This window comes from Protopterus annectens, chromosome 10.part0 (genome assembly GCF_019279795.1).
Source record: "Protopterus annectens isolate FY-2018-M chromosome 10.part0, PAN1.0, whole genome shotgun sequence".
Classification (NCBI taxonomy): domain Eukaryota; kingdom Metazoa; phylum Chordata; order Ceratodontiformes; family Protopteridae; genus Protopterus; species Protopterus annectens.
This window is the reverse complement of record NC_056744.1, coordinates 100,606,055-100,619,571: the sequence shown is the minus strand read 5'-3', so window position 1 is coordinate 100,619,571 and position 13,517 is coordinate 100,606,055. Positions and strand designations below refer to the sequence as shown.

At 39.7% G+C, this 13,517-nt stretch overlaps 1 protein-coding gene across 2 annotated transcripts in view; it reads right to left on the bottom strand.

The window, feature by feature from the left end:
* Positions 1–13,517, bottom strand: part of TEPSIN (TEPSIN adaptor related protein complex 4 accessory protein) — a 599,267-nt gene that overhangs the window by 338,580 nt on the left and 247,170 nt on the right. The window lies entirely within an intron of this gene.

Below are 13,517 nucleotides of genomic sequence, written 5' to 3'. Positions count from 1 at the left end.
AGACAATGGGTTAGTCAAGCAGACAGATGAGAGAAGGAAAACAATAATAATAAAATAAAAAAACTGACATGCATAAGAGATAATAACTTCAGTGTGCATGACACTGAAAATGTCACAATATAGGAAAAAAGGAACATAATTAGGCAAGCAATTACATGGACAATAAAAGGTTTAGCCATATACACCTTTACGGAGACATACTTAAAAACTCCTGCCACCATTTAAGAGTACTTAATAGTGCCCACCTGCCTAAACAAGCAGGGCCATACATGATAAACTTAGTGCAAATTCATGACTACTCATCCAATCATCATGAATAGCCTTAAAATGCAGACAAATTAGTACTTTGCTTGACCTGTACTGGTAACTTATTCCATACGCTGAGAATATGTTGCCTTAGGTATACAATGAATTAGAAACCTATCCATCCAGCTAATCTTGTTTATTTTCTGGTGTAAATTTAGGTCCCAAGTAGGAGTGTTTGTAGAGCCACTGGTTTTGCAAAATAGGAGGTAAAATTCTTTCAGGACTCCTAAAGAGAGAGACACAGGTCACCTAGGGGAAGCTGGTAGGCTACTGAGTTTAAAGGTGTTGTGCTAATCTATCAGAATAATTATAGAATTTACGGTCTTTTATTTATTTATTTTTTTTATTAAAAATATTTGGGCCTTTCCATTTGAGCAATATGCTTGGATTTGCACATATCAAAGGGGGCACTACATTCAATGATGGGTCAGGTAAGAGGAAAAAATACACTGGTAAGATGACTCATTTGGCTCTTGAATATATTCCTTTAGAAAATCCCCAGGGAATACAGAAGGATTTCCTGATTATAGTGGAAACACGATGAATGACTGAGACAGAGTTGTCCAAATAAGTGCCCATATCCCTTTATGACCATATCAGTTTGAAGCATACCAGTTATAACATATTCCAAATGCTACTGTGCTGCACTTTTTCACATTCAGCTTAATTATGTTTTCAGTACACCAGATATGTTCAAATTCCTGTCCTTTTTTCACCAGTGCATAAGTGGATACACTACTCAGCTTGCAGTCATCAGCAAACTTAATCAACCATACTTGAGGGATACTGGCTTGGATGTCTGCACAATGAATGCCAAACAAGACAGGACTCAGCACTGATCCCTGCTGTATCCCAATAGTTACAATTCTAAGTTCATAGAGAGTACCAGCAACTCTCATTACTTGGGATTTGTTGAATAGCCAGTTTTCAAGCCAGCAAACAATGTAGCCATTTACACTAACTTTTCAATACTACCAACAAAGGGGATAGTGTCAAATGCCTTGGCCAGGTCAAGATTAGCAGCATTCACAGAGTGGCCTCTATCTACAGCCTCTGAAACTTTGTTCAGGAGACTGGACTTGCCCTTCACAAAACCAAACTGCAAGAGGTCTAGATCAGTTAAGTTGCCTATGTCTGCGTAAATGAGTTCTGCTAGGACATGTTCCAAGAGATTTGTACTTTGCTTTCCAGCTCCTAACTGTAGTCTGGATCATCATATAATTAAAAAATAAGGTCAAGTAAAAATTAAAAAAAATAATACTTGCAAAACAGACATTACATTGTTTTATATAAATGAAGAGTACCTGACAATAAATATGACAAATGGAATTACTTCCATTGTAGGACAAAAACTGTCTTAAAATATTTAACATCAAACAACAAGTAATCTCCGTGGTATCCCCAAAGTCTCAAAACAACCCACTAAAGTGTAGTGGGCCCAAAAACAAAACAGTGTAAGAAACTTCTCTGTGTGGAAGACTTTCAGTCCCTATATTTCTAGTTAATCACTGTATATTAATCAGATCAGACAACAGTAGTACAAGTAGCGAACTTAAACTCGTCTTAAGTCAAAACAAAAAAAAAATAATAACAGAAAATATATAATTGTACAGCATTACTAAGTATTCGAAAATAATCCAAGCAAGGCAGGCAGTTTCCAGTCAAAAATCCTTTATTAAGTACACAGACAAGCGATCCAAGTAAAACCAAAATAGAGTAATAATTTCCTCACAAGCTTTCTAAATATATATATATATATATATATATATATATATATACACACACACACACTTTTTATCAGGCATTGGAGAGGTTTATTGTGCTGTACAACAAAGTGTTATTGGTACACATGTTAAATTCACATCCCTTCCCCATCAGTGTGACATTCGAGCTGGTCCTGCCCTACTTAGTAGCTGTCATAAAAATATATAACCCTTATGTAATTTAAATAAAATTTACAGTGATGTGGCACCTCTTATTTAGCCAGATATTAAGTAGATTATTAAGTCTGTGATTTTATCCAAAACAATACACTACATGGCTGGAAATATATCAACCTTAGTTCATTTGGCAATCAAAAAATATATATATAAATATATACATATACATTTTGCATGTAAAAATCAATTTCTATTTTCATAACCTATTGTTAACAAGTATCGCTTTCGTCCTTCTAGACTTCTTCAGGTCTGTGTACAAGAACCCTAAAAACAATCTATAAACTATATATAATTGTATAATTAGTTAGTATTGTTATTACATATCATTTTTAATAAAGTGGAAAAAATAACCAGAAAAAAATAAAAATAAGAAAAAATGTATGTATGATGATGGAAACAACATATTCACTTAAATTTCAACTGATTTAAAATGGTATTTAAAACCAATTTGTAGAATAAAATAAAATAAAATACAATTAGTCATGTAAACAATGTGGCAATTTTCTAAGTTCCAGTGCACTTTTGATTGAACAGTAGTACTTTAGTCCAGGCTTCCTAAAAGAGTTCAGCTTTAATTGCCGCATGAGTTCATGTTTCTCCAGAATATTTGGGATGTCTCCTTCAAAATCACCCATGTCTATTCGATCCAGGATCTGGAATTTAAAACCTGTGTGGCTTTTATGAAGAGAAAGATGTTTGGCTAGTGCATTATTTTTACATCCAGAGCGGATTTATGACAGATGACTTGAAATCCTACACTTGAGTTTATTTACAGTCTTGCCCACATAGAATGCATCACATTCATTGCACTGTGCCCCGTAAATTACTTTTGTAGTGTTACAGTCACCCCCTGCACTGGTTTTAATGATCTTCTTTAAATAAGGGCAATAAAAACTATCACCTTGCTGTATAAATACACAAAATGTACAATTAGTTTCACATTTTTTAGTGCTTTTCTCATATGGTCTAGGTTTAAATTCCAACAAAATTTCTAATGTTCCTGGCGTTCCTATAAACAAATGATGGGGCTTCACCTAAGATGTTAATCAGAATAGGGTTTCCTTTGACAATATCCCAGTTTTCTTCAATAATATTTTTGATACTGTGATAATCCAAAGTGTATGTCAGGATGCAGCTATTTTTGCATTTGTTATTCTCTGTGGAATTACTTAACATTTTTCTACTAGGGAGGTTGAGTGAAGGTGCTTCAGTCCTTTTCAGTTCTATAATGGGTTCCAGGATGTTTTTTAACATCTGACTTTCATAGCCTCTCACTAGAAAATCATTCTCTAAGTTGTTCTGGTTTCTCAAAAATGGTTCCATCTCTGTGGTAATTCTAGCTAATCTATAGCCTTGGGACTTCACTACATTATACTTGGTTTTTGTAGGATGTAGACTTTAAATGTGGAGTAATAAGTTAACCCTCGTTGGTTTTCTGAATAGATCAGTGGTGATTCTGTTATTGTTGGTGTCCTTGGAAATCTGCACATCTAAGAAAGTGGTTGAAGTACAGCTATGGGAAGAGGTAAACTTCAGGAAGGGGGTTGTTTGATTGAGGCAAATGATAAAATCTCCAAGCTGCAAGGTGTCACCTTCCCGCACAATAAAGATGTCATGATTAAAAGGTAAATTTTATTTATTTATTTATTGTTTGTTAACCGGGTTAGTCCAGCTGGGCTTGTGGCCCATTTTCAGTGGAGACCCGAGGAGAAAACCTCTGAATACAAATACAGACATTTGCAACATTACAAAAATAGAAGTACAGAGTTTTGTAAAACTTGGAAAAGGCAAAAATACATAAAGTTGCCACATTAGTAACAGATAATGTGAGTATCTTATGTCAAAATTATTATGTACAGGAAATAACAGTTTTACATTAATAGATACACTGCTTAGCAATTAAGAGAGTGCCAGTTTGAGAATATGTGTAAGGCAGACTAGAGGGGGGGGCATGCAAAAGAAATAGGAAAGATGTATAATAATAAGAATGTAGAATATAAAGAATAATTTGGAAAGATGTAAAGAGAAAGACCTATGACATATTGTTACATTTTGCAAAGAAAAATGATTTAGGAGTGTAGTTAGTGGTGTGGGTGTTTTAGGTGGGAGCATGTGAAGGACATTCCCATTTGGAGGCGAGATGGGAGTGAAGCATGGATTTGTAGTTGTTATGGTTTGGTATGTTACGTAGTGGTGTGGGGAGAGCATTCCACAGTTTGGCTATGGTGTGGGATAGCAATAGTTGGCAAGGTGGGTGTAGGGGTTTGTGTACATGTAGGAGGTTTTGGCCTTTGGATCTCAGGGTGCGTCCAGGTGTGTAGGGTGTTAAAGATTTGGAAAGAGAGGGGCATTCTGTTGGTTTAAAGATGAGTTTGTGGGCTGTTGTAAGTTGTAGGTATTTTAGGTGGTTGTGGAGTTCTAGCCAGTTCAGGGTGTGAAGGGAGTGGCAGTGATGGGAGGAGTTCTTAGAACTGGTTGCAAATTTGCAGATTTTATTGTAACAAGCTTCGAGTTTGGAACAAAGGCCAAGTTGTAGGTTGGAGAACAGGGGAGCACCGTACAAGAAAGAGGGGAGAAGGAAGGTTGATGCAAGGGTTTGACGGGAAGAGGGAGTTAGGAAGCAGTTATGTCTGTAGAGGAGACCATTTTTCTGGTTGTTTTTTTTTGATTGCAGAGAGGATGTGGGAATCGAATTTTAGGTTTTCATCAATAGCAATGCCAAGTAGCTTTGTACTAGGTACAATTTCTAGAGGAGAGTTATTGTGGCTTTTGATGGTAAATTGGTCCTTTTTGAATGGTGAGGTTTTGGTAGGAGTGAAAATCATTAGTTTTGTTTTGTTGGCATTTAGGGCTAGGTGATGAGACTGCACCCATGATTCTGTTTTGGAGAAGGCTATTTGGGTATTAAGTAGATGTTTGGAGGGGCAGGAGGCTGAGCAGATGATGGTGGAGTCATCAGCATATTGGATGACTGAGGCGTCAGGGATGGAGTGGTGGAAATTGTTGATGACTAAGTTAAAGAGGAGTGGGCCCAGTACTGATCCTTGAGGAACTCCAGTGGGTGTAGGTAAGAAAGGGAAGGTTGATTCTTTCCATTGTACAGCCTGTTGGTGCATGGAAAGGTAGCTGGAGAACCAGGCTAAGGTTGAGGGAGATAGGTGCAAGTGTGAGAGCTGGGAGAGGAGTAGGGAATGTGATATTGTGTCGAATGCCTTTGAAAGGTCAAGAAATAGAGAAGATACGTATTTGCCATTGTCACGTGCTAGGTTGATTGTTTCAAGGAAGGAGAGGAGGGCTGTCATGGTGCTGTGGCCGGGGCGGAAGCCGTGCTGGGTGGGAGAGAGGAGGTTGTGCTGGGTAATGTAGGGCATTAGCTGAGAGTGGATGGTTTTCTCGAGAATTTTTGAGAGAGGAGAGGGTATAGCTATGGGTCTGAAATTGGTAGTGTCTGTGTTCTTACCACCTCTGTGGAGAGGGATTATGAAAGCATGACACCAGATGGTAGGTACATAGGATTCCTGAATGGATCTATTTATGAGAATGGATATGGGATAGGCTATAGATTCAGCTGACATTTGAAGAAAATTTGCTGGGAGGTTGTCAGGGGCATTGCGGCATGGTTTTAGCTTTTGGAGTAGTTGTTTGATAGTTTTGGTGGAGACAGGTTTAAGGGAGAACAGGGGGGAGAAGGAGGGTGAGAGGGGAGGTTAGGAGGCAGGGTGAGGGCGTAGCATTGTTGGGTGGGCTGGGGAAAGTTGAGGATAATTTAGCTATGCAATCTATGAAACATGTGTTGAATTCAGTGGCTGTTTCAAGGCTTGAGAGGTTAGGATTGGGGCTGGGGTTGGTATTATTACCAGGATTGAGTACTGAGGAGATGGATGTCCAGAATTTCTTTGGGTTGTTTCAGTGCGTGGATTGCAGGTCGCAGTAGTAGTTTTTGCGATCTTTTGTTACTGATTTTTTGGCTAGGTTACGTAGATGTTTATATTCTTGGAGGGTGCTGGTGTTTTTTGTTTTTTATATAGTTTCCACTTTTTGTTTCGTTGATTCATTATTAGTTTAGTTTCTTGGGATAGCCAGGGGCAGGGATTAGCTTTGATGCATTTGGTTTGGACAGGGACTAGTTTATTAAGTAAGGTAAGGAAAGTTTGGTTAAAATATGAGACAGCGTTGTCTAGTGGGAGGCTTTTTAGTGGAGACCAGTTAGTAATATTAAGGCATTCAGAGAAGATTTTGGGGTTAAAGGAAGCTAGGTTACGGGATTGCTTGAACAGGTGTTGTTTTTCTATGTGAGAGGGTAGGCAGTCCATGAAGGCTGGTAAGTGGTCGCTTAGGGAGTCTGGTATTAAACCGGTTTTGGAGATATTTTTGGGGTGGGTTGTTAATATCCAATCTAAGATGGTACCAGAGGTACCTTGTTTATTTGGCCTGGTTGGGATGTTTATTAGTTGGGTAAAATTGCAGAGGTTGATTGACTGAGTTGGGTTATCTAAGAGGAGGGGGGCCCAGTTAATATTTATGTCACCTAGAATGTAGGTTTCATTTTTGATGTTTGAGCTAAACCATGAGAGGATGTCTTCTAGAGTTTTGGTATTGTCTCCAGGTAGGATGTAGATGGAGCAGATGCAGATGGATTTGTAGTTGTTAAGTTTTAAGAAGTCCACGGTCAATTCTGCATTGGCAAAAGTCGGGATGGAGTTGGTCAGAGGAGTAAAAGTGAGAGTAGAGTGATAGATAATAGCTACGCCACCTCCTTTTCTATGAGGCCTATCATTGCGTATAATATGATAGCCTGGGGGGAGGATTTCATATCTCTTATGGTGGGTTTTAGCCAGGTTTCAGAGACTGCAGTTATGTCTGGCTGGTTGTGACTGAGCCAGGCATGTAGGTTGGGGATTTTATTATGGAGGCTTTGTGCATTTAGGGTTGTGAGGCGGACAGCCTTGAGTTTATGTGGATCTGAATTTGGATTAGAGAGGGTAATGCTGGGACTTGGACCTGGGTTAGGGTGGATGTCACCTGAGAGAGAAAGTGAGATATGGGGGAGGAGCTGACTGAGGAGGAGTAGAGAGGATAGAGAAATATGATTTTGCTGGGGGAGGGTTTTCTTAGATAAAGCATTTAGAGTAGGGTGAGGTGTTGGTGGAGTGGGGAGTATGGTGGGTTTGAAAAGATGGGATGGGTTGGAGGAGTAGTGTTCAGGAGAGATGTGTGAATATGGGTGTGATGTATGTGGAATGCTTGAGGTGGTAGTATGTGTGGTTAGAGGTAGGTGTGTGTTGATGTGGAGATTAATTTGGGTAATATGGGTTAGGGATAATAGAAGTGTAGTTAGTAGTAGAGTTTGTAGGGGGAAGGTAGGCATTGTTGTATGGGTGTGTCATGAGTGGAGTGTGTATGGGAGAGGGTGAGGTGTGTGTTAATTGGTTTGTGTATGGGAGTGGGAGGGGTTTGGTATAGGGAGATTTTGGGGTAGTGTAGGGGAGCGGAGTGAGTCCATAGGGTGAACGGAGCAGGATAGAGCAGAGGGAGAACCAACAGCAGAAAAAAAGTATCAGCAACTGCTATTTAAGTAGTAAGGTAAGCAGTGGTAAGTGGATAAGAAAATATAAGGGAGAAGTAATTTACAAAGATAAAAGTTCTAATTCAAGTAGTTTGTGCTTTGCAGGGGGGTAGATTATTACAAGCCTTTTAGAGAGTAGTTTCTAGGATTTGAGATATTCAGTCAGTTTCAGAGAAAATGAAGCCCTACTGAGAGTAATGTTGAACTGACTTGAAGTTGTTAGGTGCTGCCACCTGGTGGTAGGATGGAGATAGCAGGCAGGAAAGGTGAGCAGGTTTTATTAGGGGTGCACTATGAAATGTACTAAGACACTATTTAATTATCTAGGACATAGAAGACCTGGAGGGGGGAGAGTAACTATTGGTCTGCGGTAGGCTGATAAATCATTCACACAGGAAGGCAGACATATAAGGTGTAGTAGTTACATTAATTACTATAAGGCAACATGCATTCAAAAAGTTAGTTCTGGGGAGTCCTCACAGTAGCTCTATTGGCTCAGGCTAGCAGGCAAAATCCAGGGAAACTGCTGAAGTTTTGCAGGAGGTAATCCTTTGATAGATTTAGAGGCAGGGAGGGAGTTTCCCGAATGAAGAACTGTAAAATGAGAGGAGAGACACACTAGGTTAGGTTGTATAGAAGTTTAAAATGTACAGTTAAGAAGGTAGGAGCAAGTGAGGAATAATCAGCAGAGAAGGATTGTATGCAGGTTATTTAGTAGGTAAGTAGAGAAACCTAGGGATATACATAGAAGAAGGGTGAAAATAGAGGGAGAGTGGTGTAAGAGAAATTAGTAGAAGTAAGTAGTTTATAGTTATTAAACAATGCAGGGTAGGTAATGTATGATACAGGTCTGTAAAAGCTTAATCACTCTAAATAGCATATGATATGATAGCACAGTAAATAGCATGTGATATGCTGCATGCAGTCTGTGTTTAACACAAAGTCCTCCTCCCATTTGCCCAGGGCTATGTTAGCTATGCTGGTAGCCATGGCAGCCCCCATTGCTATACCAGTTTTTTTGTTTGCAGTGTTTGCCATTGAAAGTAAAGAAATGTAACCCCTCATAAAATGGAACTTAATGTTTAAGAAAAATATTGGTTGCTGGAGATGTGATTTATCAATAAAAGCAGACTGGCAACATATGTTCTATGAATGCCATTTGATTAAACCATATTGGGATAAAATAAATTATTTTCTGCAAATGGTATTCAATGATAAATTCCAGATTTCCAAATCTATTATTTTGTTTAATGTACCCGACTGTGTGCCAAAAACAAAATATGTAATCTTATGGACTCTCCTAGCTATTGCAAGGAAGAACATTACATCAAACTGGAAATCCAAAGCTTCTCCAACTTTTAAGCAATTCATGAATATGGTGTCAGCAGTATCGCAATTGGAAATGAACACTATTAAAGGAAGAACTGAAAGAACTACATCATTATACGTAGCATGGCAAAAAGTAACTGAAATACTGGAGAATAATGACTGCAGCAGATTATAATCAGGAAACAATTGTATAAAAAGTCAGTTATATGTCAACAATAGACACCCTTGTAAATACTTTATTTTGGTTTTAATGTTTGATATCTGTTTAGAGGTTTTAGCCTACCTTTTTAAATAATTTGTAAATACTTCATTGTCATAAATAACCTGCATTCATGTTTTCTTGTTTTTGGAAATTAATATAAAATATATAAAAAAAAAAAAGAAAGTAAAGAAATTGAAGTCCAGTACAAGATTAATGAGACTGCTTAACTTTTGTAACTTTTGTGCCTGTGTACCCTGATTATGTTTCTTAAAATACTCCATAGCTGCTGTTATACAGTAATTGTGAGGGAGCACTGTGTAAAAGGATTCCACATCAATAGTTAATAAAATACTGTCAGTTTCCACTGTAATGTTTTTTATTTTCTTCAAAAAAATCTCCACTTGCTACCACAAGTCTATAAGGTGGGTCTTCTCTGTTCTTGTGTGGCTTTTGGTATTCCAAAAAAGTAAGATAAACATGGACATGGGCTCCATAAATAATTATAAAGAGTTTCAATGATAAGTTTTTCTTCCCATAATGTGGTGAGATTAGTGTTCCATAAATCATATGCTCTTTTTATGTCATCCATGGTAAATATCTCATAAAATCTGTTATCCTCCAGCATGTTCTCTATCTTTTGGTTGTAGCTAGTGGTATCAGTCACAAGTATACCTCCTCCCTTGTCTGCCTTCATTACACGCCTGGATTTATCATTGTCTAGCTCAAGCAATGCTTTTCTTTCTCTCTCTCTCCATCTCACATTTCACTTTGAAAGCAGATAGTGTTTGATGTAGTGGTGGACAATAGCTGCTAGGCCTTTTTATAGTTTCATCAATAGGCTTATTTTCAATGTCATTACTTTTGCCATGAAACAGTACTCTAAGTTGAACTTCCTCACAAACATTTTAAGGTCTAACAGTACCTGAGCAACCTCACTCCTGCAGCTTGGTACAAAATTAAGTCCTTTGGACAACACACTTTTTTCCTCTTCAGCCAGTGTTTTAACAGAGTGGTTCCAGATAAGTGGAGCACCTGTTATTGTGGCACCTGTTGTTGTTACTGTACCTGTTATTGTGGCTGGTTCCTCTGTCTGAGCCTGGGACCTGGGTTGTAGTCGGGGTTGCAGTCGGGATTGCCCAGGTATTGTATTTCCCTCACCCCTGTCCACTGTTTGGTTCTCCTGTCTCCCTGGGAGTTCGTGGATAGAGTATGAGACCTCTGGAATTCATCCTCTGCTTTCTGGAATCTCAGTGGGTTGTAGGAGTATTCCTCGCTGTGGCTGTGGTATGGGGGGACCTGGTAAGAGGGACATGCTCTGGTGGTGGTTGTCGTTCTTGCTCTGGTACTGGTGCTGGCTATGGTGTTGGTGTGGTGGTTGATGTCTGTGCTGTCAATATTGGTCTAGCTCGAATGTCACACTGATGGGGGAAGGGATGTGAATTTAACATGTGTACCAATAACACTTTGTTTTTCAACACAATAAACCACTCCCATGCCTGATAAAAAGTATATATATATATATATATATATATATATATATATATATAATATGTATTTAGAAAGCTTGTGAGGACATTATTACTCTATTTTTGTTTTACTTGGATCGCTTGTCTGTGTACTTAATAAAGGATTTTTGACTGGAAACAGACTGCCTGCCTTGCTTGGATTACTTTTGAATATTTAGTAATGCTGTACAATTATATATTTTCTATTATTATTTTTTTGTTTTGTTTTGACTTAAGATGAGTTTAAGTTCGCTACTTCTACTACTGTTGCCTGATCTGATTACTATACAGTGATTAACTAGAAATATATGGACTGAAAATCTTCCACACAGAAAATATTTAACAGGCCCCAAAATCCGGACAACACCAAGAAAGGAGGGGGGGTGTCCATATTCATAAAGGACACCCACACCTCAAGGTTGGTGGCAACGCATGATGCATCGGAGACCATCCAGGTGCAATTAACCATAGGCAAGACTGCTCTGCAATTTGTAGCATGTTACAGGCCACCCTCTCAAACTCAGGAACCTCACATGGCCTTCCTGAAAACATTGGAGGGGATAAATGTATCTCCAAACACCATCATACTAGGTGACTTTAACTACCCTAATATAGACTGGGAACACTACTCAAGCCCGAACACTCTAACCCAAAGATTCCTGGAGTTCATAAACTCAAATGCCATGGAACAACTAGTCACCATCCCCACAAGAGGAGAAAACATACTTGATCTCATCATCACGAACATGGGATCAAAATGTTCAACACCGAAGTATACCCCTCACTGGTGAGATCAGATCATAAACTAATCTCGCTGGAGGTCCTCATCCCGCCCCACCTGAAACAAAAAGACCACAGTGAAAAACTTCTCAAAAGCCGATTTCACACTTCTAAAAACTAGTGTGGTCTCCTTTAAGGCCCCTGAGCCAGTGGTAAACATTACTCAAACAGCTGAATCACTTACAAATGCCTTCTACCAGCACCTACAGGACTGCATGGATCAGGCAATCCCAAACAAAACTAAGACTCTCTGTACCAAAGGCAAGCCCAGTCTGGTGGACCCCAGCCATAAACAAGCTCTACAACAAAAGGAGGAAGCTACTACAAGATAGAGCAAAATCCTTGAAAGGTAAGACACCTTTGATCATTATAAGTAAAAACTAAGAGCTCTCATAAAATCATCCAAGGCAAATTTTGAGAGAAAAATCGCCAAGGACTCTAAAGAGAATCATAAGGCCTTCTTTAGCTATGTTAGAAACCTAGGAGGAAACTCCCAGATATGCTCAGAATTAGTTCAAAATGATGTGAAAATTACTGAACCTACACACATTGCCAACATACTGGCTGACAGGTTCAGTGCAAACTTCTCCCTCCCCAAAAGGAGAGATATCTATTCCAGAGGATTGTAGCCCCCAAACATCTCCAACGCCCAGGTGAGAACTGCCCTCACTAAGGCAAAAACACAGCATCCATGGGACCGGATGGTGTCCCCGGCTGTGTGCTTCATGAACTCAATGAGGAATTAAACCCACAGTTAGGACAGCTGTTTAATCTTAGCCTCACCTCAGGATACGCACTCCAAGGAGTGGCGCACGGCGACTGTGGTCCCACTTCATAAGGGCGGTGCCTCCACAGACCCTGGAAATTACCGCCCCATTAGCTTGACAAGCCTTATCTGCAAAGCCATGGAGAGGATCATAATGGAACTCATAAATAAAGACATAGGGAACTTGCAGACTTTGGATCCAACTCAGTTTGGCTTTGTCAAAGGCAGATCCTGCCTCTTAAACTTGGTTGACTTTTTCGAGACAGTCACCAAGGCCATTGATGAGGGAAAGGCAGTCCATACAGCCTACCTCGACCTGGCAAAGGCCTTCACACAATACCCCACTCAGGTATCATCGAAAAACTCATCAGCTTGAATGTAAACCCATACATCACAAGATGGGTTGCAAACTGGCTAAGTGACAGAACCCACAGGGTCAGAGTTGCTGGAGCCATGTCAGACTCAAAGCCTGTCACAAGTGGTGTCCCACAGGGCTCAGTCCTGGGTCCACTCTTGTTCGGCATCTACTTTTCTGAAGTACAAGCAAACACAGGAGGGTTATGGCTGACAAAGTTTGCAGATGACTGCAAACTGGGCGCCATAGTCGAAAACACATCTGACACAGATATCCTCCAGAAGGGCCTCACAGAAATGGATAACTGGTGCCAGAGCCATGGCCTGAAGTTAAACGCCAAAAAATGCATAGTCGTACCCTTTGGGAAAAACAAGGCTACCCCTAGCTACCATATAGGTGGCAATCCACTGAGCACAGAAAAAGTCATCAGAGATCTGGGGACCCAGGTTGACAGTAGCCTTCGCTTGACACTCATGTTGCTAAAGTAGTTAGGAAAACCTTCTATATCAGCCACGTGATCATGAAGGGATTCACATCTAGATCAAGGGAGGTGATCGTCGGCCTGTACTCATCACTTATTACACCTATGATTGAGTACAATGCCCCGCTCGAATGTATCTGACCAGACACCTGCTGCAGCTTGAAAGGCCCCAAAAGTTCCTCACCAAAAGGATAAAGGGTCTCAAAATATGTCTTATGCTGCCCGACTGAAAGAACTCCAGCTCTATTCAGTCTCATACCGCTTGCTCAGAGGTGACCTGTGCCTGA